This window comes from Notolepis coatsorum, assembly GCF_963971535.1.
Source record: "Notolepis coatsorum genome assembly, chromosome: 3".
Classification (NCBI taxonomy): domain Eukaryota; kingdom Metazoa; phylum Chordata; class Actinopteri; order Aulopiformes; family Paralepididae; genus Notolepis; species Notolepis coatsorum.
Genome location: NC_140167.1, coordinates 221,672 through 248,861, shown reverse-complemented (window position 1 = coordinate 248,861; position 27,190 = coordinate 221,672).

The following is a 27,190-nucleotide window of genomic DNA, read 5'->3' as shown; positions in this document are numbered from 1 at the left end:
TTCAGCGGTTCTCGAGCCCATGGGGACATTAACGTGTTGTCGGGCCTTACAAATAAATTTGATTTGGTTCTTTGCTTACGATCATGTGAATTATGCAAGGTATTTACCTTCATACTGGCTGGAAAAGGTCAATTTGCCCCTCACACATCCTTCTTGCCACAATGAGCTCAGTGTTAAAGGCCAGTGGACAGTCCAACGTCAAAGTGACCATGGATTCTCCTCCATAAACATACAACAGAGATTCCAAGACAAAGGGTGGTTGGATCGGGATAACACAGAATCGAGATGCGGTCTATCGCTGGATATTGTCGCAACATGAAAGGGAGACAATGTGGGTCAATGGCTGGTAAATCTCCTGAAATACGAAAACGTAAGGACCTTGACAGCACTCGTATCCATGCTGATGAAAAGGCTGTGACTGGAATAATTTCCACCATAGATTCCATGCTGAATCAGGCGGCTAGGTGGCGCAGTGGGCAAGGCGCTCGCCAACAACGCAGGAGATGCTGGGTTCGAGCCCAGCTCTCGGAGTTGCTACCAGCTTGGCTGTCGTTCATACTAATACAATTGGCAGTATTAGGGGGTGGGAAAGCCGGTGGGTGGGGATCGGACGTTGTGGACAGCGACTCCTACAGGTCGGTTGGTGCGCCTGCGCAGTAGAATCAGGAAGCGACGGGGGGTGGCGTGTCCCTCCCATGCAGACCCTCGCCAAAAAAAATGGCTGAATCCTTTTGAAACACACCAAGATGGCATTGTGTGTCTTAGCTCTGGGAGAGTTGCAACTCGAGAAATGGGGGGGGGGTTCATGGACCAAAGACTGTTATCACGAAAAGTTGATATATTTGCACTAGGGTGGGACTCGATTAAAAATGTTAATCGAGTTAATTCGAGACTTTTTTTTTTGTATTTTATTTTTTTATTATTTTTTAAACACACATATAAACAAACATGACAACACACGATAAGATACACAAGCATTAATACACAGTGTATATCCAACGAAATTACCATTTATACCAATGTCTTATACAGGATATACCCCTAATACCTGTTATCTAAAAACCTACACACATATGCTCCAGCTCGAACCCCCCCCTCCCGGACCCCTCTTTGGATAGTACCTCCATTATCCCTCGCTCCTAACCAGACACTACCATTATAAGCTAGCTTTTATTCTCTCCACCACTTCTAACCACATTGTCATTTTGGATTCATTGAGACCCAGAATTCTTGCTGTAGATATTTCTTGATAAATCACATAGAGAATAAGAAACCAAACTTTCCGGCACATTTTTTCCGGTTGAAACCAGCGTGATGCGATCAGCTTTTTAGCTACTGTGATACCCGTTAAAACCAATCTCTTTAGCTGTGGATGTACTGCAAACTCAAAAACATCATTCAATAGTAATACAGAGGGGTGTACAGGTATATTCCAAGATAAGAGATTTGATAATGCGAGACTTTATAGTTAATTAATCTAAATTAATCACATTTTAATCGCATATCAATATTTGATGCGAAAAGCAAATTTTTTCAATTCAAATTAATTTTGGTATACGAGTGAATCAATGAATATACATACGTTTAAGTAGCAAAATCCTGTATTAGCTACTACACAGACCAACAGATCAATGCATTTTTTTAACAAAGTGCAGCAATTTTAGGAATAATATATATATAGCGCAAAGGACCTTTTGTAAACTCAAGCACTTTCAAGGTAAAATTTTTTATGAACAAACCAGACTAAGAAATTATTTTATTTGCGATTTATTATACGTTATACTTATAGTACATGCATGAGTCTGGTGTCCTTTGAAAGGTAACATTCTTACACAATAAATAAAAATCACCATGCGATTAAATGCATATTTTTCTTTTAATTCTTTCTGTAGTTAATTAATCGAAATTAATGCGATAAAGTCCCAGCCCTAATTCGCACCCATCAAGTCACAAAAACTGAAGACCTTAGGTGACCTGGCAAAAAAAAAGAAAAAACCTTTAGCATTTTTTTGCATAGCAAGGATGTTATTCTGCGTGCCGACAAGAAGCTATTCTCCAGACTACTTATCATAGGTCAAAGGTCAAAGTAGAGAGATAGACCTGAGAGAAATTCTCTTATTCATTGGGCCTTGTTTCATATCCTTTAGCCAGTACTGATGGTTCACTGGCTAAAACAGACAAATCACACTCATGAAGTTATTAGAGACCAAAGATGGAGACTGCTTAGTTGACCAAGTTCCTGAAGGTGGAGCTATTCTCTTTGGTGGTATGGCAGTCATCCAAGCCATGCAGGCCAGACCAAGTACCTTTGGAGAGGTCGCTGATACCATACTACAGTATATAGTCAAACTTGCTCTGCAGAACAAGTGCACACAGATCGACTTTGTGATTGACCAGTATCCAGATGAGTATCAAAAATCTAGAGAGGTCACGTAGAGCTGTTGGCGGCAGATGGAACAAACAAGGTTGAATTATGTTATGTGGCGAGATGCTGCACAGGAGTTGGCAACAGAACAAGGATCATTGACATAGCTAAGGTGTCATCAGCCCTTGGCACCAATGTGTGTTCAGCACTTATTGGGATCCATACCTTCTCAGGATCTGACTCTACTAGTGCCTGTCATGGCAAGGGCAAGAGGAAAACCTTTTCTGGAAAAAAAGGACTACCTGACTGCATTTACAGAACTGGGTAGCAGTTTTACCCTAGACCAGCCTACCTTTGATGGTCTTAGCAAATATGTGTGCCACCTGTATGGCCAGCCATCAGCTAAGAATGTGAATGATGCAAGATATAAAGCATTCTGCACGGCATCATCGGCTTTGCCAGAACTCTCCATTAGAGCCATATGAAATCCACGTTCACGGAATCGCGGAATTGAGCAATAAAAATGGAATCAACTGTATTTTTTTTTTTAATGTTGTGAGACTTGTACAGCACTTTGTCAGTGCTGTAAAGTTTAAACCTTTTAAAATCTTAGACAAACTAAACACTTTGCTTTCATGAAATATTGTAAGCCGTCATTTGAGGCTTTATAAAAGCAGCACAATGAACACATCTGTCAGTGCCGAGTCCGACCTCATCTTAAATAACAAACAGCATTGCTTGTTGTAGTTAACAAAGAGGCAGAGTTGATTTAGCACAAAAAAAATATATATATATATATATTTTTTTTTTAAATAATCAGATTTTTCCCCCCATATTCAAATCCCATGCCCATCTAACGAAACTTCAAAGTATTTAAGACAGCCCTATTAAATGGAGTTATATCTTATTAAATTGTGGACATTTATTCATTCCCACTTATTAGACACTATTTCTGATGGTAAAATGAGCATACAAAGCAAAATACAGAATTCTGAAATATTAAAACGGAATTTGGAAAAAAATATAATGGAATTTGGAAACATTTTTAACGGATTTCATATGGCTCTACTCTCTATGCCCCCGACAAGTGACACATTGTACCAACACTACAAAAGGGCAAATTACCGATCAGCTATAATGAGACATTCATTGAAAGCTATAATGTGTGCCCCTTCACCCGTTGGCAATGGGTGGCACGTCGAGGATGGGGAGTTAACAGTGACCTGGATGAGTGTGTTGCAGTTAGTCGACTGCGGTTCAAGGAAAATGTGAGACGGGAAGATGTTCATGTGTGTCTGCAAAACTGCCATGTACAGATCTTTGTCAATGCCAAAACGGTGGAATTGTTTCCAAGGAAACCGAGAATAGGGCTACATGGGATGATGACACATTTTATTTAGGAGTTTTAATGTATCGTGTAATTTCAACGTGGAATATCAAAATAAAAGCGACCTTGATCATGCATATTTATTAGAAAATGAAATTACAGCACTATGTGATCAATCAAATGAATATCCATATTATTAAATGGTAAATGGCTGCATTTATATAGCTCTTTTATCCAAATCACTTTACAATTTGTTCCTCACATTTTACCCATTCACACACCGATGGCGGAGGCGACCATGCAAGGTGCCAACCTGCTCATCGGGAGCAATTAGGGGTTAAGTGTCTTGCTCAAGGACACTTCGACACGCTGCCCGGGAGGAGCGGGAATCGAACCGGTAACCTCGGATTACAGGACAACTGCTCTTCCTCCCGAGCCACTGTCGCCCCATATTATTAGCATATCATACATTTCTTTTTTTTTGAACTTTCTTTTATTTTGTGTCATAATGAACATCACATTGCATTAATCATACAGTATAATATACTTGATTCACATAGTCAATGACATTTGTTACTCAGACTCTTCCCTCTTTGTTTTCAAGGTATTCAGCGTAATCAAAATAAGCTGTATAATCCGAGTACGCCTCTTAAACAACCCAGTGGGGAGGGATTTTTACAATATTTTTTTTTATGATTTTTTGTAGGATAAGAAACGAAAAAATAAATAGAAAAATAAATTTAGCAAAAGGAAAAAAAATACTTTAAGAGAAAAAAAAGAACAAAAAAAGAAAAAAAGAGAGAGAGGGCGTCAGGAGGGTCAGACTCATGCTAGTGTATCTCCAGGTACAAGGTTACAAGTGACCATCTCTGCATAAACATATCTTTTTTCAGTTGCAATTGTGCAGTCATTTCTTCCATTGTATACATCTGTCTCAGTCTCTTGGTCCATTGTTTGATTGTCGGTGGTTGATTTTGTAGCCATGCCATAGTTATCATTTTCCTTGCTATTAACAGTATCACTCTCAAGATGTATAACGTATCTCCATAATATGTGCCTTTCGGTATACATCCCAAGATATAGTCAAGGTAAGTCAAGATCTAGAATGGTTTTAATCTCATTTTTGATATTCACCCAAAATGTCTGCACCCTTGGACAGTCCCAGAAAATATGTGTATGATCTCTGATCATTCCACATCCTCTCCAACATAGTGGTGAGGACCCACCAGCAAATCCGGAGAGAACTTGATGAGTCCTAAAGTACCTGACCTTGACCTTCCAGTCAAACTCCTTCCACATTGGGCTATTTGTGATTTTATGATTGCTTGAATGGCTGTCCTCCCATTCTTCATTTTCTATGATCACATTAGCTTCCAACTCCCATTTTTCTTTAATATAGGTGGTGTCTCCTGGATCGTCTAGTTGTAACATGTTGTAAATATTGGATATCTGCTTTCTTTCCATCAAGTTTTTTTCTATTGTGTTAATAAAGTACCGCTCCACATTTGTTGGTGGTCTCTTAATTGCTTCCCACTCACTGTGAGTCATTACATAGTGTCTTATTTGAAAGTATCTAAACATGTCTTTCGAAGGTAGATCAAAACATTGCTGTAGCTGTGCAAACGATTTAAAACAGACTCCTTCCATTAATTGATGGATAGTAACCAGGCCCAAATCCGCCCATTTTTTAAAACCCCCATCCTCCATAGCTGGCCGGAATTCTGTATTGTCTGCTATTGGCATGGCCCTAGATATTGATCGTGGACCTCCCCCCTTTTTCCTTACACTTTCCCATACCTTTAATGTATTTGTAATCCATTTGTTACCAATCTTAATTTTTTTCCAGTATGCTTTCCCCAGGAATATTATGGATCTGAGAGGGGTCTTTGGAATTGAGTTTTGCTCAATCTGTACCCATCCTGAATCTAGGTCCTTTTGTATCCAATGCACAAGTATGCGTAATTGAGCTGCCCAGTAGTAGTTTCTTAGGTTTGGTAGACCAAGACCACCCTTGTTCTTTGGCAAACATAGTGTTTTAAGCCTTACTCTAGGTTTTTTCCTCTGCCAGATAAATTTGGATAGGAGTTTATCTAACCTTTTAAAGGTAGTGGCAGGTATTGGTATAGGTAGAGAGTGAGACTGGAAGAGAAAAATAAGTCTAGGTAGCACATTCATTCGAATTGATTCTATTCTTCCCACTAGGGAGAGAGGTAAAATGTCCCATCTGGCCATGTCTGATTTGATTTGTACAATCAACTTTTCGTAGTTTGCTTGATATAACCGATTGCTGCTGGGAGTCAGAATGATTCCTAAATACCTGAATCCGTCTCTAGCCCAATGGAAGGGTGCTATACTATTCAGATGTGTTGGCCATGTTCCCACTATCATCATGGCTTCTGATTTGGTCTCATTTATCTTATAACCCGACAGTTCGCCGTAATTTCTTAAATCCATCATTATGTTTGGAATTGATTCTAAAGGGTTTTTGATATAAAGTAAAATGTCATCAGCAAATAGCGAGATCTTGTGTGTAATGTCTTTTTGGTCATCTATTCCCTGTATCTGAGGGTTTGATCTAATCATCTCCGCTAGTGGCTCTATGCCAATAGCGAATAGTAACGGAGACAAAACGTCTCCTTGGCGTGTCCCTCTCTGTATGTCAAAGAAGTGAGAGCAGTGACCATTCACCCTTACTCTAGACTTAGGATTTTTATATAAACATTTTATCCATTCTATAAATGTGTTATTGAATCCCATACCTTTCAATGTTAGTTCAAGGTACAGCCAATCAACTCTATCAAATGCCTTCTCGGCATCTAAGCCGAGAAGCATTGATGGTTCTTTTCGAGATCCAGCCACTGTTTGCAGATTTAAAGTTCTTCTGATGTTGTTAGCACCCTGTCGACCAGTGATAAAGCCAGTCTGGTCTGGGTGTATCAGTTTTGTTATATGTTTCTGTATTCTTTTTTTAAGTATAGATGTCAATATCTTGAAATCGTTGCAAAGGAGACTTATGGGCCTATAGGAACTACATCTTGTGGGGTCTTTACCTTCTTTATGTATTACCGAGACAATAGCTTCTGACCAGCTTCCTGGTGGATCTCTCTCAGATAGGGCATAGTTATAAACTACACTTAATACTGGTGTTAATTGTTCAGTGAAATGTTTATAAAATTCATTTGAAAACCCATCTGTACCTGGTGATTTATTGTTCTTAAGCATCTGAATAGTTTCCCCTATCTCCTTCTCCGTAATAGGGGAGGTTAGCTCATCCGCCTCATCTGGGGATAGTTTAGAAAGTTTAAGGTTATCTAAGAAGTTGTTGATTTTTTCTTTCTTGTTTTCCAATTGCTGTGCTTTGTAGAGGTCGGTATAGTAATCTGCAAATGCATTAGCAATTTCTTGCGTTTGCATTACTTCCATGTGTGTGCTGGGGTGTTTAATCTTTGGAACTATCCGACTTGACTGTATTTTGTGGAGCTGGAATGACAGTAGCTTGCTTGCCCTATTTCCCATCTCACAGTAATTCCTACCAGCAAATCTAAGGGCTCCTTCCGCTTTGTATGTCAACAGGTCATCTAGTTTTTGTTTGCAGGTTAGTAGAGCTTTTAAATCTTCTTCATCTCTGTTCAGTTTATGTTTCCTTTCTAGTATTTTTAACTCATTTTCTAGGTTCTGCTGTTTTTCATTTCGCTGTTTCTTTAGTGCACTTGAAATTGAGATAATTTTACCTCATTACAGCCTTTGCCGCGTCCTATAAAATTGATGGTGAGACATCCCCCTTATTGTTGAGATCAAAATAACTCTTCAGTTCTTCACTTATCCTCTCCCGTGTGTGAGTCAGACAGCATGGATACATTGAGCCTCCAATATTTAAAGATTTTATTGGTACTGAGGTTAAGTTGAAGAGTTAGAGGTCCATGATCTGAGATGGTCGCTGGTTCAATGATACATGATTCAACTTTGTCAATATCTTGCTTGGAAATACAGAAGTAATCTATCCGAGAGTAGCTACCATGGACCCCAGACCTAAAGGTAAAGTCTTTCTGCCTAGGATGGTGGAAACGCCATGCAACTATAAGTCCAAATTCTTTTATCATTGCATTCAGTGATCTAGATTTTTTTTGAAATGGGTCCACAATCTACAGGCAGTTTGTCTACTTTTGGATTTAGTACACAGTTGAAATCACCGGCCATAAGGATAATTCCTTTGGCATTACCAGCCAAAAGTGAGGCTATACCTTTAAAGAAATTGGGGCAGTCTTCATTTGGTGCATATATATTTAGAAAAGTTATGATTGATCCTCCTATTGACCCCAGGACCATAACATATCTGCCCTGGTCATCTGCAATTTCCTTTTCTTTGGTGAAGTATACTGATTTGTTAAATAGAATAGCCACTCCTCTCTTTTTCCCTGTTTGACAGGACGCACTAAACACCTGGCCCACCCATTCTCTCTTCAGTTTCTGGTGTTCGTTCATTGATAAGTGCGTTTCTTGAATGAATGCTATAGAGCACTGCATTTTCTTAAGTTGTCCAAAAAGTTTTTTCCTCTTTATTGGGTTGTTAAGACCATTTATATTGTAACTAATACATTTAAGGCTCGTCATAATGTCATTGTATTTCGTATGTACAACATAGATCTATCTTCTATAGTATATGAGCTTGAGGCATTTGTCAAAGAGTATACAACATAAAAAACAAAACAAAATGGTCCCCTATTCACTCATATCATACATTCTAATGAGAATGTTTCAAAGTTTGGATGAATTCACTTTTTTATTCAAGATGTAGATTTTATTTAAAATATTGTACAAGTTCCATCATGAAAAGGTTTTACTATCCAACCTAATGACAAGTAAATGTGAATGGATGTTCTATCATCATAAAGTAAAAAAAATTTTTTTTTGGGATCTTTTTCCCCCTCCATTTTCCTCCGATTTTCTCCCATCCCAATGTTAGTCGTATGCCAATTCCCAATCCCTTCCTGGTCGCTGCGCACTTACCCCCCCCCCAGTCAGATCATCTGGGAGAGTGGAGGCTATCACGTGCTTCCTCCGACACACGTCCAGCCAATCAACCGCTTCTTTTCACCTGGCAGCGCGAATCCTCCCTGAGAGGGCGTAGCGTGTGGAAGGATCACACTATCCCACTCAGGTCCTATCGGCGCTTAGCAGGTGCCCCGACCGAACTGTAGGAGTCGCTGTTTACAACGACCCGGACCCACCCCGCCAGCTTCTCCCACCCTCTAATACAGCCAATTGTATTAGTGTGAACGGCCAGCCAAGCTGGTGACAACCCTGGAGCTGTGAGCTGGATTCGAACAGGCGAATCCAGCTCACAGCTCCGGGGTTGGTGACGAACGCAATCTCCGCTACGCCACCTAACCGCCCTGTAAACTTGTTTTGATTTTTAATTGATTGAATTTAAAGTGAATTGATTCCAACCCTATAACGTTTTGATAGTTTCATCAATAGTGCAACCATTACTCTGTCAATACACACAATGACAAAATATCAATTCATATAAAGGAACATCCATTCCTTTAATAGAATACCAAAGACGACAATACATGAAACATTACTCTAAAACAGGGGTAGGCAACCCTAGGCACGCGTGCCTGCATAGGCACACGGGGGCATTTTCATAGGCACAGGGGGCAGCATTAAAAAAATATATATATATATTTTGCTTTGAAATATTATAGTGAAATATTTTGAACTATTGTCGCATTTATCTTCCCCCACAGGTTCTTTTTACTACCACATATTTAATTGAGACCCTTTATTTGTTTTATTATTTCAATTTAGATGGAAATACATTGCTACATCATTCAGTAACATTTGCAGAGCCTTATAACAAAAACATTATTACTGTCACCATTGTGACCAGTGGGATTAATCAACAATTTGTATTATTTATTTTTCTATTTCATTGAACATTGCACATGTTAAAAGCCATGCCAACTTGTGTTCTTAAAACAATGACAATAAACACAGTTTTATTAGGTTGAAATAATGTGGTTGTGTACTTATTTTTCTGTTAACTTATTATGGATTGAAAACTGAAAACCTTAATGCACAGTAACTGAACTCAATATTTTTAAGTTCTGGTAACTTATTATTATTATTTTCTTTTTACAGTGTAGTCTTGCGATCAATCAAAACTTATTTACACGATATACCTCACATTCACTCTCCATTCACATCCTGGTGTTCTCCTGGTGTTCTCCATTAGGCCTGTAGGTGGAGCTATGACAGCACACGTACAGTACACACACCGATGGTGTGTGATGTGTCCAACAATGAATGGGCAAATGTGAGTGAAATGGTCGCACTGTATGCAGCTGTTTGTCTGCATTGCATTTTTACCCTGCCCTCCAATCTCCCCCCAATCCCATTCAATCTTGTTTGCTGCAGCTCAAATGTATCCCCTTGCCCCACTTTGCCTTTTATGTCTCCGTCTGTGTTTGTGTATTGTGTGTTTGTTTGTTTTAGTTTTGCTGCCATTTGGCCTGGTCTTGCTCGAAAAAGAGATCATTGATCTCAAGTGACTACCTGGTCAAATAAAGGTTAAATAAATGTGTGTTCACTCTTATACCATGACACATTGTCCCAGGAACAGCCACACCGTCGGTCTCACTCCTCAGAGCGACAGAAACACAACTGTTGTCGTCAATGAAAACCGTGTCTATGCTAGTACTGCATCTCTCTCACAGAGGCTTCTGTCAAACGCTCTTGGTAATAGTTTTTCATTTCAAAAGAACGACCAAATATTACTACCACTATTATTGTTATGAGTGTTGATGGACTGACAGCTGTAATGACGTACTGAAGCGTTTCCCACACTGGTCACAATGGTAGACCTTGTTCCCTGTGTGTTGTGTATTATCAGTTTGGATGGTTTTTAATTCCTGCTACATTAGTTAAAATGGTACCTATTTTTCATGTGAAGTTTTCCCCACAGTGGTATAGTTTCTCTCCTGTGTGAATGACGTTGATATCATTTCAGGAGCATCACTATGAGTGTAACTCTTCTAATATTGGTCACAGCAGTGGGGGTTATCTCCTAAGACTGTGCAGGTGAATTGACAGGTTTGACATTTCCCTGAATCTTCTCTCCCAAGTGAATTTTCTCATGTTTACTCAAATATGCTAATGTTCTGAATCTCTTATCACACAAACTACAATGATGTGGCTTCTCTCCTGTGTGAATACTCTGGTGTGTTTTCAGATTACCCAGTCGACGAAAGCTCTTCTCACACTGGTCACAGGAGTAGGGCTTCTCTCCTCTGTGAATTCTCTGGTGTGTTTTCAGACTATCCAGTCGACTAAAGCTCTTCTCACACTGGTCACAGGAGTAGGGCTTCTCTCCTGTGTGAATCATCTGGTGTAATTGCAGATTACCCAGACACCTAAAGCTCTTCCCACACTGGTCACAGAAGTAGGGCTTCTCTCCTGTGTGAATCATCTGGTGTGTTTTCAGATGACCCAGTCGACGAAAGCTCTTCCCACACTGGTCACAGGAGTAGGGCTTCTCTCCTCTGTGAATTCTCTGGTGTGATTGCAGATTACCCAGACACCTAAAGCTCTTCCCACACTGGTCACAGAAGTAGGGCTTCTCTCCTCTGTGAATTCTCTGGTGTGTTTTCAGACTATGCAGTTGACTAAAGCTCTTCCCACACTGGTCACAGGAGTAGGGCTTCTCTCCTGTGTGAATTCTCTGGTGTGTTTTCAGACTATGCAGTTGACTAAAGCTCTCCCCACACTGGTCACAGAAGTAGGGCTTCTCTCCTCTGTGCATTCTCTGGTGTGATTGCAGATGATTCAGATGACTAAAGCTCTTCCCACACTGGTCACAGGAATAGGGCTTCTCTCCTGTGTGAATTCTCTGGTGTGTTTTCAGAGTAAACCGTCGAGTAAAGCTCTCCCCACACTGGTCACAGGAATAGGGCTTCTCTCCTGTGTGAATTCTCTGGTGTCTTTTCAGAGTAGACCGTCGAGTAAAGCTCTCCCCACACTGGTCACAGCAGTGGGGCTTCTCTCCTGTGTGAATTCTCTGGTGGCTTTTCAGAGTAGACCGTCGAGTAAAGCTCTCCCCACACTGGTCACAGGAATAGGGCTTCTCTCCTGTGTGAATGCGCTGGTGTTTATTGAGATTCATCTTTGAACTGAAGCTTTTCCCACACTGGTCACAGCAGAGACCTTTTCTTCCAGCCAAGCCTCTTGGTTTCTTCCCAGGCCTGACAGGACAGCTATCTGGACGGAGATAGTGATGGAGAAGAGTGTTAGAGGAAGGAGATATTTGGTGATTTTATTCAGCTTAATTTTCATGTAAGAGATTTATAATGGTATGTAGCTGGGTTTTATAGTTTAAGAACACAGTGTAGTCCAGAGTCGTCTACAGTTCTAGACTCAACGCCCATCTTGAAGTCCCCAACACCAACCAACAGAGAGGGGTTCTGACCACGGAGGGCACGCAGGACTCACCACTCACGGTGACAGCGGCAGAGGTACGTACGGTTCTGAGCAGAACAAACCCACGGAAGGCAGCCGGCCCAGACAACATCCCCGGCCGTGCCCTCAGGGTCTGTTCCTCAGAGCTAGCTGACGTACTTTCTGACATATACAACTCGTCACTAGCACAAGCTATTGTGCCCACCTGCTTCAATAATAATAATAATAATTTAGGACCTGCTCCGAGGTCACCATTTGGCACACATGCGAACCATGCATACAATGCGTATCTGCGATTAACCCATCCCGTCGTCCTTCCCCCCCAAGGGCAGCCGGGAGCAGACAGGCGCCACGTGAGCCGCGCCAGGGGACCAATCCAAGTGCTCCTGTCCGTCTTCGTCAAGGACGCCACAGCGTTAGCGATCTTGTTGTTGTGCATGTTTTTCCATTGGGTTTATCTTATCGGGGGGGGAAACCCTTGCGAGCACGGGGAGAACATGCAAACTCCACACAGAAAGGCCTGGGAGATACCCCACCTGGGTAACTGGCATCATGGAAGACCACCACCCTCGTGCCCCTGCCAAAGAAAAACAATGTAACCTCCTGTCTGAATGACTATCGTCCCATTGCACTCTGCAGTTTGCGTACCGCCAGAACCTCCCTCTCCCAAACCGTTCCTACAACAATTTTTTTTATGTTGCATGATCATGTACATTTATTTTGTATTATAATTTTTTTTATGTTTAGATATCAAAATTATCTGGCAATCCTCAGTAGATACTATCAAACTCCTCTGATGTCATCTGGTCGAGAGAGAGAGAGACAGAGAGAGACAGAGAGAGACCGGCACTTTGGCAACCCCTAGTGGCTCGGGTGTGCATATTTTGTAATAGAATATATATATTGTATTAAAGCCCCATTTGGTGCTTGTGGATAGCCCTTTCAGCTGACAAAATCCATTGAGCGGTTCTCGAGTTACATGCCGGTATTTGAGGCTTGTGCAAAGTATACGGTATTGCGCAAAATACCACTCCCGAACTCAGGCTGCAGTAGTTCCGTCAATCTAGATCTGATCTCGAAAATGATTGTGGATCGTTGTATCCAATGAGTGTGGCTTCCAATGATACCCCATGTGGGGATGTATGAATCAGGGATCTAGGTGAAAAACTAAATTCTTTAACAGGAAGCCAATGAATTGAAGTCTATGAGAAAACTGAGTTTTTCTTTGTACAGTTTACCAAAATCACTCCTAATCACTCATTTCTGAATGGATCTTTATCTTTGGATATGTACTACATAAGGCTTCAGGCTATGGCTCCGTCTGGATTTGTAAGCCATACCACCTTCTGGGGAAATACTACCTCTGGAGTCCACTAACTAACTACTACAGAAAAACTTGAGTAACAAGTTTTTCTACAACTCAAGTTCAGACCTATGTTACTCTATTATGTTAGCACTAAAAGTGAATATTTTTTCTGGAATCAGAAACTTCAGAATGTCATCTTTCAAAAGAGACCAGGCTCATGCATGTGCTATAAGTATAAAGTATGTTGTTTTGGTTTGGAAAAAAAGTATGCAGTCCTCAAAAACGAAAACTAAAATGGCCATTGCAGGTTAAGAGCCTGAGCGGTCCAGTACAACATTTATTTCAGATTATTAATATGATATTCAATATACATTAATTTCCAATTAATACAATCTGTATGAATTAACCTCGTAAGCCGTAGCCATATTTTCAGAAAAGCTGCCTAAAAGTACATACCCAAGTAAAAGGAAGATTGCTCCACTTCTACAATGACCATTTGCATGTTCCTGGGCCCTCATTTATCAACAATGCTTAGAAAGTGTTCTATTTTCGTTCTTAACACTATCACAGCGATTAAAGCTAAAATTCTCCTGACTTGACTTTTTTTCAGGCCAAGTCATATTCTTATTTTAACCGCCACTGTATTTTTTTTTTAATAGCGTTAGCGTTTTAACACAATGGGGAAGAACAACGGATATCTCCGTGTTTCGATTCCACCCGTTGTGGACAGAAGCACGGATATCTCCGTGGGAAGTTGTTATTGCTTTTATTCCATTTTAATAACCTATTCAAGGTCGCAGAGCGGCACTGCAGATGTACCCTACTCTTTGAATCAGAGAATGTGCAATACCGGCCAGATCCTCTTAGGGGCGCTATCACGATAATGCAGTGTGCACTGTGGCTGAAGGGAGCATTTTTTTTGGAGTTTCCAGTAGCTGGATTCTATATGTGTAGCCTGTACCGTGGATTACGTTTTGCATCGCAGATTTCACCATGCAATAAGGGGATTTATCATCAGCCAATGGACATATCGATCTACCAGATGGCGATCGATAACGGGGAAATCCTCGGGGGGGTCCCACCGGACCACGGTAAGATCTTTTTCACGTAAAGTACATCCCGATCGGGCTATGTGGCTAGTTAGACGAACACGGTTATTGGTAATCAATAATAAGAAACGACGTCCCCTGCCCCACCCCCCCCCCTTTCATGCATACATGCTTGAGGATCGTGCAGATCATATGCAGTTTGAGTTTTAACTGTAGCATTTGTATAACGGAAATGCCATTGGATAACATTAGCCATTTATCTCGCCTCCCAGAAAATATACTAGACCAAATCCCGTATAACGCTTATATTCACGGCGCTATAAAATGAGAACGTATTGATGAAAAAATTATTTCTTTAATCCATTTTGAAAGGACGGTTTATGGTCCCAATTGACAATGAGAATGGACAGATAGCAATACTGTAAAGTATAGATTTAGCTCTACAAACAGCCCCACGTCTGTTTACATTTGCTGGCCCTCTACCATTATATTAGACGGGCCCCAATGGCCATCAATGTGTTAAGGGAGCCTACTTGTAGAGCCTACTGTCCTGACTGACTATAGACCCTACTGTTGTGGTTGTTGTGCCAGGCAGGGAGGCTGTGTGCTGGAGAGCGTGAATGCAAGTCATGTGGCTAGCTTCTGATTGATGGCGAGCTAGCACCATTTTCCCATTACTTTGAACCATGAACTAAACGGCTTGTTATCATACAAACAAGGGACTAAATACGTTTCGCAATTATGCCACAACAACAATGGACAGTCTCCTCCCCACCGTTTGTATATATTTCTCTCCCACCCACCCACCCCCTCCTAATGTAATCTCCTCCTCATCAATGTATATATTTACTGTTAGGATCTATGGGTAACAGTACTGTATATTTGCATATCGTATGTGACAAATTTAACAGTACTATACCTGTAAGTCATATATGTCCCCATGTCATAAATGTCATGATGTCATGCATGTTGTGTATGTCATAAATGTCACTATGAATTGAAAATGGGGGACCCTGATGTAAACAAGACAAACGTCTTTCTCTGGTCTGCATCCCCTTAACAATTGTGTGTATTGCTACTGGATTTACCAGAGTGAATGAATGAATGAAAACTTTATTTAATACACGAGACCCTCTTCTTGGGACCAAGTAAGGTTTCGTCGATAATCCAATGTACAGTCCCCCCCCACCCCACCTACCCAACCTCCTCCAATGTACAGTTTCTTCATCAAATGTATATACTCTTTTTTAGACTATTTGTGTCACAAACAATACTGTATTTGTAAATCTGGTATGTCATAAATGTATAGATGTAGCAGTATTGTCTATCTGTATGTCATGTATGTCATATAGGGATGCACCGAATGGGAAATTCTTGGCCGAAAACGATACCGAAAATAGGAAACAGTTGGCCGAAAACCGAAAGGCCGAAAATCATTAATATAAATATATATATGTTTTTTTTTTAGCTACCTGATTATGGCAAAAGACATGATTATGGCTAAACTTAACTTAAATAATATTAATAATCACTATTATGGGCCCATAAAACATTTATTCAGCACTTTTGAATGCATACATTAATTCCAGACTGACTGCTGAAAGATTGTACAATTTAAACATTTTCTCTTTGCATACAACAAAATGTGCATTAAAGTCAAGTGCATTTTCTTTTCTCTGTAGGATAATTACAACAAAGTGCATTCAGAACAAAGCCAAGGTGCTTTAAAACTGCATAACGATTGCATAAAGACACACACACAGGCCTGTTGTATTTACTACATCTCCCATGACTCTTAGCGGGGGATGACGTAGCTTACGAGAGACTACAACGATTGATGACGACTTCCTGTCCTCGCATTTCCATTTGCGGTTTAACGATACATTTTCAACAACAGATTGCTGCTAATTAAACACTTCATTTAAACGGAGTAACCAGGGACCGAAACTAAAGCCCGCCGCCCGCCAGGGGCGGTCAGTTTTTACCTTTGGCGCTTGACACTTAGAGGGCTGCCCGCCGTGTGGCGTGTAGACGTGTAGTTCATAACGATACTCTTATTTTGATTGTGCGAGTACAGATTATAGCCGCTCGTCTTTTTTTTCTCCGCCGCGAGATCGTTAAAAAACTACAAGTCCCACATTGCACTCAAGTCAACGGTCCAATCACAGTAGAGTGACGTGACTGGTTTCATGAGAAAGAAAGCAAATGACCAATCGGAAGCTCTCATTTGGCTTGTTTACTTCCTGAAACGCCACCATTGCGATATGCGGGCTGAGCTACCGTTACTGTTTAAACAATGACCCAGTCAACTATTCACTTTTAGTTTAATACATGACGAGGCATTGTCTAACGGTATCTAGCTGGCTAGCTACTGATAGCTGCTGATATCAACAAATGCTCCAGCAATAGTCGACTTGAGTGCATAATACCTCCGTTCCCTCGTTAGCTAGCTTAGCTAGCTCACGTTAGATCTTATCTGTCCCAGTAAACTAAATTGTCTTAACGTTATCTACCGGGCTAGCAGTAGCTACAGATAGCTCCTGATATCAATGTCTTATAACATTGATTGAATGCGTATTCTAGCTGAGGGCATGTTGAATGTGATTTGACAAAAGAACGGTAACGTTATAAATAGGGTCCAGCTGCATCGCCGGAGAATCCTTGCATGCTGAATGTAGGGTCTAGCTGAATATAGGGTCTAGCTGCAGGGCCGGAGAATCCTTGCTGGAGCTGGAGGCTACTCAAGTATACACACACAGTGGAGCCGTTTGCAGATAGCAAGCATTTTGACTTATTGCGTGGTGGCGATGTCTCGCAGATAATACAACTACAAGTATGATTATATAATATATATTTTATTTCAATTTTTTTTTTAGATAAAATATATATATATATTTTTTAATCAAAAAAATTTTGGCAGGTAAGAAATATGCTTGGCGGGTAGACTCTTCCCATCTACCCGCCACTGGCCGGTGAGTCAAAAAGTAAATTTCGCTCCCTGGGAGTAACGTTAACGTTATGTCGAGTTCATACGTGTAGTGTAGTATGAACTCGTCATAACGTTAACATTACTCAGTGTCCACTGTTGCTGCCACCGTTGCGTCGCAGATGGATGGTACACTGTTAGCTCCGTAGCTAATCCGCTCCTAGACTACTGATAGCAGTACCGTTAACGTCGGAGCTGATCAATACTCCGTTTTTTTCTAATTTAGTTTAGAACCGGGTTTCGGGGGGCATCCCTACTCCCAAGAGGAGTTAGTTATCACAGGCTGTAGAATGCAGGAAGAGCTGCCAAGCTGCTCACGTTACATGTTGCGCATGCTACCGGTATGTCTGTAGTAGTCGCGTTTTGATGACGTCATCACAACAACACGTTATTTGACTTTCGGTCATATATTTTCGGTGCTAAAACCCTTTTGGCCAAAAGCCGAAAGAGCCGTTTTAACCATTTTCGGCCGATAATTTTCGGTAGCCGAATTTTCGGTGCATCCCTAATGTCATATATGTTATGATGAATTGAAAATGGGGGACCCTGATGTAAACAAGACGAAAGTATTTCTCTGGTCTGCATCGCCTTAACAATTGTGTGTATTGAGCCGTACTGTATTGTACCCATTCTGCAATCTGTTAATAAAATGTTCAATCAATCAATATTTAACAGATTGCAGAATGGGTACAATACAGTACGGCTCAATACACACAATTGTTATGGGGATGCAGACCAGAGAAAGACGTTGGTCTTGTTTACATCATCAGGGTGCCCCATTTTCAATTCATAGTGACATTTATGACATACATGACATTGACATGACATTTATGGCATAGGGACATACAGGTATATAGTACTGTTACATTTGTGACATATATGATATGCAAATATACAGTAATGTTACCCATAGATCCTGACAGAGATTATACATATGATGGGGAGGAGACTGTACATTAGGAGGGGGTGGGTGGGAGAAAATATACAGTACTGTTACCCATAGATCCTAACAGATTTTATACATATGATGGGGAGGAGACTGTACATTAGGAGGGGGTGGGTGGGAGAGAAATACACAGTACTGTTACGCATAGATCCTAACAGAGATTATATACATATGATGGGGAGGAGACTGTACATTAGGAGGGGGTGATGGTAGAAAAAATATACATACGGTGGGGAGAGAATATACGGTGGGGAGGAGACTGTCTACAGATACACCTGTGTGATGTTGCTACGGAGTTAAGCTAATAAAGGATACTCACAACCACAGCAGGGGACTCACGTATTGTACTGTGAAGTAACACGACAATGACAAACGTGTTGTTTCTGTTTTTCTTTTTGACATAGTTGCGGCACACGGAACAAGTTAACAACTCACCACTACAGCCCCCAGTAGCGCTGCCTAGCCAGTCTCTTCAAACGTCCTCTCCTCTCGAAACTCTCTTTTGTTAGGTGGTGCTAGAGCTGCCGCGGTATCGGTATTACCGCGGTATCGCTGTTACATCATGCCCACCGCAGCGTTGGGCTGAATACCGGCATCACCGCTGTTTTTTATTATATTATTATTATTATTACGCTCTCGTGGGCTTGCGGCTCTGCAGATATACCCTACTTCTCTGTCGAGATTCCAAGCGACCCTATTGGGTACCAGAAAAGTCACATGAAACACTGCAGACCACTGATTGGTCAGAAGAGATACGCGTCACATGCTTGGAGCATCTTGCAGTGCGTTTACTTCCTGAATCTCAGCCATCACAACACGGCTAATAGTACGTTAGCTCCCACCGGAGTCGGGGGGGTAACCGGCGGGCGCGACACCGAGGGGAGACTTCGAATCCGTGTTTCACTTTTAATAACGAATGCGTGCATGCCGAATCCCAAACAATATTCATGCTGCAAAGTCATCCTCTAAAGATAGATATTTAGACTAGAGGCAGGCTATATGCTATATAAAGAGTAGACTACAAAAAAAATGCATTCAAACTTTTTTTTGTGTGTGTGTGTGTGGTAATACCGCGGCGGTAGGAAATATTTTGCAAATGTGTGCGGTAAGGAAAACATCAATACCGCGGCAGCTCTAGGTGGTGCCGCTGATCCTTTTCATCTGAGAAACCCGCGGTGGGTTTTCTTTTTAGTGGCCGGTTTACTCCTTCCATTTAACGGACGCTATTAAGCTAACATTAGCTAATCGGTATATAGCAGCGAGTGCAAGCAGCGTCGTGGCTGTGACGTCGGTAAACAAGCAGAGTTGACGCGCGAGGCTGCAAAAAAGGCGACTTGCGTCTCTCGAGTCGCTGAGTGATGACTCTGCTTGGCGCGATAGAAAGAAAATGCCCTTTTTCATATTATACGAGGTAGCCAATTCCATCAGACTGCGAATCAAATTGACGGATCTCCCCAATCAAACTGACGGAAATCCGTCTGGAGACGGAACGCTTTAATGCCTGCTATCAGTGCCGGCCTCGTTTACCCCCTTGAATGCCTTCATCCACTTCAATGTTAGCGTTAAAAAAACCGCATAATCGATGTTTTAAATTATGGCTATGTGTCTAATCTGCCCGTCGCTTATCAATGACTTGTTTGCAGTCAACATTGTCGAAACGCATTTTTTTTTTTACACACAACACGGAGAAATGGTCTAGCTGCTTCGGTGCGTCGTTAACGTTAACGTCGGAAGAAATTCCCCACTAAGCCCTAAATTCAGAGCAGAGCAGTATCCTAATGACTTTTATGCTTCAGTCGATAAGGTGTTTTGCGAATTCTGTCAACATACCGTGGGGACTGGACCCGCAAAAACACGTGCGAATATCACTTCAAAAGCCATGTCAGCCGGATTCCTCTCTTTCTCCTCGTCTCTCTTTTGCTCAAAATAAAAATGAATGGGCTTCATGGCTGGCTGATTTTTTTGCGTTGTCTGATTCTGAATGTATAACTTGCCTAAGCCGGTAACGTGACTTTGTTTTCGGGCGCTACTGTGATTGGACGTTTATGCGCCTTGTGTAATGTGGGACTATTATAACAGCGGAGCTGTTTTGTAATCGTCACTCGTCTCGAGTAAATTATTTTTCCGGGTGGCGCGCACACACATTATTAGGGCCAAATACAAGGGAAATGCTCGCACTGTAGATCATATATATATAATTATATATATAATTAGTAAACTGTCGGGGGCATTTTCTGCCCCCCATAACTGATATTCGGGGGCATTTTGTCCATTTTCAAGGGCATTTTGCCCCGAGCCCCCGTTAATTTCGAACCCTGCTGCATGCCATCACCTCCTAACGTTACCGGAGCTACCGGAGCTGATAATAACATTGCCTGAGCTGAAGGTGCGTGACACTAAAATGTCCGTGGGGACCCGGCGCCAACCCATAGATAGTTCCAACTCACCGAATTACGTAATCCACCACAGTTGCACTCAATATTTAAATAATGTTAGTCTAAATAAATGTAGACGGATACATAATAATTTCAAGCAGAACACAAATCTTTCCATTAAGAACTGACAATCAGGGAATTTAAACATGGTTGACATTGTTTTTTTGTGTTTATATTAAAGAAAGGAAAGTCTAGTGCTGGCTGAGCATATTGTTTGTTTGCACTAAGTTAATACTACAAATGTAGCCTATATTTTTCAGTCAGTTCGGTCTTTGTGTGCCAAACATTATTTAAGGCTGTAAACACTAACACTGTAAACTTTTTAATTTTTTTTTAATAAATGAGAAGCATGTTTAGATTTGAGTGTTACATTTTTTTTTATAAAAATGTACGTATATCGAACCGAAAACCGTGACCCCAAAACCGTGATACGAACCGAACCGTCCATTTTGTGAACCGTCCCACCCCTACCGTTTATCATAAAAATTCAGTGCCCCCGAAATACAAAAAAAGCCCCCGAAAATTTATTAAGGGGGCAAAAAAGCCCTTGATTTTTTTTTTTTTTCTAACCCTGGTGACTGTACTTTATTAATTTGTATCTTTGTGACTGAGGTTACTGTTATAATTTACATTACATTGAAAAGATACAAAGCTATATTTTTTAAGGTGCATTTTTTTTATACAGAAAGAGGTATTATTTAGAACATGAATTCATATTTAGTAAGGCTTGAAAGAAAAGAGCTATTGTTATTTATAGGTTGCTTTTTAAGTTATTTTCTTGAGATTTGTCAGATTACTAGGCATAATAAAGCATGTTGAGTAACTTTGGTTATAGAGATATAATTGTTATATAAATAAATAATAATGTTATATCCATAGAGGACTCAGGACTGAGCAGGCATACTTTAAAAGTTTAAATATATTAAAATTATAAGGCATCTTTGAGTCAACTTTAAGTATCTTGAGTTGAGGCTGTGGGCACCGTCCTCTTTTTTGGAAATCACAATATGGTCATTGGTCACCCTAGAATATACAGTCCCTCCTCCCAGCCCAGGTACTACTACCTACGTAACCTCTGACCTATAGTGGAAAGAGTTAGACTTTTCAGAAGTTGCATATTCTGTTCTGACTTTATTTATTCCTTTATTCCTGTCTTAGATTGCAGATGTGAAGAAACCCAAGACACTACAGCCAAAGCCTCCATCCACAGGTGATTTCTTTGGGGCCTTGTACAAACAGAACTCCCTCGAGCAACTAAGCAGAGAGGACGCCGTCGCCGCCTGGATCGGCCGCACAGCACTCCCTGCACGTACAGTGGAAGATGAGGATTTCATAATGATGTTGCGAACATTTGATAAAAGGTTCAGAGTGCCAAAAAAGACTAAAGTATCCAACCTGGTGGACAAAGTGTATGTGGAACAACAAGAGAAATGCAGGCACAGGTTGTCTATGGCACGCAAAGTAACCTTAGGTTTAGACATATGGTCCAAAAAGGGTCTCACTGCATCCTTCATTGCAATCAGTGCTTGTTATTTCAACCCAGAAGATAATAAGTCTGAACATATTCTCCTGAACCTGAAGGAAATGGTTCACCCCCACACTGCTCAAGCTATAAGTGCGCTTGTGGAGGAGTGCATAGAAGCCTGGGGGATCCCAAAAGAGAAAATCCTCACGAGGAACACTGACAATGGCAGCAACATGGTGGCTGCGTTCCCGTTCCGTACTGCAGGAGAAGAGGCCACGACTTCTGAGGAGTCGGACTCTGAGCACAATGAGGATGCCATTGACGAGAACAACAACGATGTGCTGCAGCAGGAAGGAGAGGACGACATTGACGGGTCAGTCTGTGCTTGAAGTTGAAATAATTCTATATTCATTCGAATAATAATAAATAGGTAACTGCCTGGTTATAATTTAATTTCATATACATATTAATAAATAAGTTAATATGTTAAAAGGTTAAACATTGTGAATTGAATAAATAAGTTTAAAAAGAATTAATGGATCATTAAACTATGCATTTGTATTTATTCGTATATCCATCATGTAGGGACGACTCTGCCTATGGAGCAATGGAGAGGAGCCCATGCGTTGTGCACACCCTCCAGCTTGTAGTAAACATGCTGCTGAACAAGGAACCCTCAATCCGAAGACTGCTGGACAAAACAAGACACCTGGTCAACCAGTTCAGCAAATCATCTGTGGCCACAGAGCGCTTGCTGCAGAGGTCTGGTCTCATCCTCCTCAAAGACTGTCCCACCAGATGGTCCAGTTGTCACGCCATGATGGTGCGTTGTCTTCAACTCAAGGACCACGTCACAGCAGTAGCGGAATCCATGAGCGGGGACAGCCTGCAGCCCAGTGAGTGGCAGAAGATTGGCATGCTGCGAGACCTTCTACTGCCATTTGCTGAGCACACAAAGATGCTGCAAAGTGACACCCAATCCCTTTCCCTCGTTGTGCTGCTCTTTTGGATCTCAGAAGCCATCTGTCTGAATTCAATGTAGCTCATGCTAGAACCTACAGAGAGGCAGCTTCACTGGCACAGAAGATGCTTTTAAACATGCACCATCGTTTCAGCGTTTTCCTTGACGTCACAGCCGTCAAGTTCTCTCCTCTTGCTGCAGCAGCATGTTTTGTTGACCCCCATGTATCAGCTGAGACCCTTATTGAGAATGAAGACGAGGGAATGCAGGATCTTCTACGAAAGGCAGAAGACTACATTGCTCACAGCATGTCCCGAAGAGTGGAAGTGCGAGTGGAGCAGGTGACCGATGATGAGGAACTGGAAAACATGGCTTCAGCAGGAGAGACACCCTCCTCGGCAAAGCGGCCTAGGTTCAAGTTTTTCAGTGCCAGTCGTCCAGCAAGGCCAAAGACGCCCAAGACCACTAACATTAGACAGGAGATTCTGAAATACAAAGAAGGGCTGTCCAACCACCAGGCTGCTCGTGCTAACACAGACGTTGAGGAATCTGCTATCGAGTTCTGGATTTCTCAGAGTCCTATGGTGTTTCCACATCTGAAACCTCTGGCCTTGGATCTCCTGGCGATGCCAGCATCCCAAGCCTTTGCCGAACGTGTCTTCAGTGTAACTGGTTACCTCTCAAATGGCCGCCGCAACAGAGCAAGAGACATATTGGAAAGAAGTGCTTTTCTCAAGATGAACAAGAACAAGTCTAAATAGTCAATTGTGAATGCAGGCAGCAGCACTGACCATCACCAACCCTAACTTAGGGGTTAGAGTTAGAGGTGGTCTAGGTCTGGTTAGGGGTTAGAGTCAGGTGGTCTAGGTCTGGTTAATAGAGGCCATAACCAGACCTAGACCACCTCTACTCTAACCCCTAACCAGACCTAGACCACCTCTAACTCTAACCCCTAAGTTACCCTAACCAGACCTAGACCACCTCTACTCTAACCCCTAACCAGACCTAGACCACCTCTAACTCTAACCCCTAAGTTACCCTAACCATGCCTAGACCACCTCGCTCTAACCACTAACCAGACCTCTTCCATGTGGCACTTTAACACTGACCTCAGAATGTGATTTTATATAATGTTTTTATGCAGGCAGCAGCACTGACCATCACCAACCCTAACTTAGGGGTTAGAGGTGGAGGTGGTCTAGGTCTGGTTAGGGGTTAGTCAGGTGGTCTAGATCTGGTTAATAGAGGCCATAACCAGACCTAGACCACCTCTACTCTAACCCCTAACCAGACCTAGACCACCTCTAACTCTAACCCCTAAGTTACCCTAACCATGCCTAGACCGCCGCGGTTATTACCGCACGCACACAAAAAAATTTAAAAAAAAGTTTGAATGCATTTTTTTTTTGTAGTAGTCTACTCTTTATAGCATATAGCCTGCCTCTAGTCTAAATGTCTATCTTTAGAGGATGACTTTGCAGCATGAATATTGTTTGGGATTCGGCAAGCACGCATTAGTTATTGAAAGTGAAACACGGATTCGAAGTTTCCCCTCTGGTCGTGCGCAGTTCACTCGGTGTCGCGGGCAGGGGTGGTTACCCCTAACCCCCCCGACCCTTTCTTATTATTATTACTATAAAGTTACTACTTTATAATAAAGGCATTCGTTTTGTGGCATTAACATTATATAGTTATACGTTCAATAACATCAGCGTATTTACCCGACCATAGCAAGGCAAGCAATACTCTATTCATATCTCAGTTCCTTTCTTTGCTCAGAGAGTGCCGAGTTGTCCCATTCTGCGGTCTGTTAATAAAGTTTTCAATCAGACAAGTGTATAGAACGAAGGGCTTTTATTATAACATTCGTTGCAGACAGTAAAATCATTATGTCTCGTTTAGTACTCCTGAAGAGCGATGGTAGTCCACTCCGGCGGAGAGTTAAAGCTAACGTTATTAGCCGTGTTGTGATGAGCTGACATTCAGGACGTAAAAAACGTGTGACGAGTCTCTCTTCTGACCAATCAGTGGTCTGCAATGTTTCACGTGACTTTTCTGGTACCCAATAGGGTCGCTTGGAACCTCGATAGAGAAGTAGGGTATATCTGCAGAGCCGCAAGCCCAACGAGAGGAGGGTAATTTATTATTATTATAAAAAACAGCGGTGACGCGGTATTCAGCCTACTCTGCGGTGGCCGTGATGTAACAGCGATACCGCGGTAATGCGGTAATCGCGGCAGCTCTAACTACTATTATACTATTATCTACTCAAGTTCAACTACTGTACTACTGTGTGTTTGTTTACGACAGTATACTGTTAGTTAATGTTGAATGTTGTTACTTACTGTTACTGGCTGCCAGTGCTGACGACGACACTGTTAATTAATATTTACATTCAAATAAATCGCTGCCAGGTGAGCAAGGCAAAGAAAGATAATGTGACTGTCTTATTAAGTTATTTCTCCATTCACAGATCGACACTCGACAGTGAGTGCACTAGGGCTGCAACTAATGACTAATTTGGTAGTCGACTAATCGAAAACCAATGTAAACAACAATTTTTTTTTTTTTTTTTTTTTTTATATTACCTATCTTTGTGAAAGTGGCTTCTCAGCTCTGGTCCAGCTGAAGACAGAGCAGAGGAACAGATTGGACATTGAGCATGACCTCAGAGTTGCTTTTCTACCATCACCCCAGACTTTGAGACTCTTGTCAGGACCAAACAACAACATCATAACATGATGATCCCATAGCAAATTAAAATAATTACTCATGAAACATTTGAATTTGGATCTTTAAGCCACTTTAAATGAAAATGTATTTGAAGAACAATACAGCAATCACTCATAACAAGATAAATAAATTAAATAATACAAATTAAAGTGGAAGTGTACTTTAAATAACTTTTGTTTGCTGTGTGTGAGAGGAGTCTGTGTGTGTGTATGTGTGTGTGTCTTACTCTGATCGCTGTGTGAGTGAGAGGAGTGTGTGTACTGTGTAATTTGTGTGTGTGTCTTACTCTGATCACTGTGTGAGTGAGAGGTGTGTACTGTGTAATTTGTGTATGTGTGTGTGTCTTACTCTGATCGCTGTGTGTGAGTGAGAGGAGTGTGAATGTGTGTGTGTCTTACTCTGATCGCTGTGTGTGAGAGAGAGGAGTGTGAATGTGTGTGTGTCTTACTCTGATCGCTGTGTGTGAGTGAGAGGAGTGTGTATGTGTGTGTCTTACTCTGATCGCTGTGTGTGAGTGAGAGGAGTGTGTGTGTAATGTATTGTGTGTCTAGTCTGATCATCATCTCCTGCAGGGGAACAATGTTTTCAATGTCCAAAATTTGCTATGGGATCATCATGTTATGATGTTGTCTGGAACCCTGAGAAGCCACTCTCACAAAGATAGGTAGTGCACAAAAAAAAAAAAAAAATTACTAATCGACGCAACAATTTCTCGTCGACGATTTTTTATAATCGACGTCGTCGATTATGTCGACTAATCGTTGCAGCCCTAGTTGTCTTTAACAGAAACTGTGCCGTATTTATTTGATGTATTGTCCACAGTCTGTCAGGTAAAATAAATACATATAGTATAATGTAGTTGGCGCCGAGGAGAGTGGCAGCCTTTTCATAGCAGCTCCCACCCCCTCTACTTTTTATCGCGTTTACTACTTTCTTAATTATTCTTTTTGTGATTATACTTACATAATAGGTGTATAAGTGACTGTGCGTTGCTTTAGACCAAGTTAAGGCATTTGTAACAACTTCTGTGAAGTTAGCTGAGTTAGGAAAGTTCGGTCGAGCACAGCTCTGAACAATGGACAACAACAACACCGGCGGCGGGCTGGTTTACCCGCGGCAGCACAACAACAACAACAACAGCAACAACGGCGGGCTGGTTT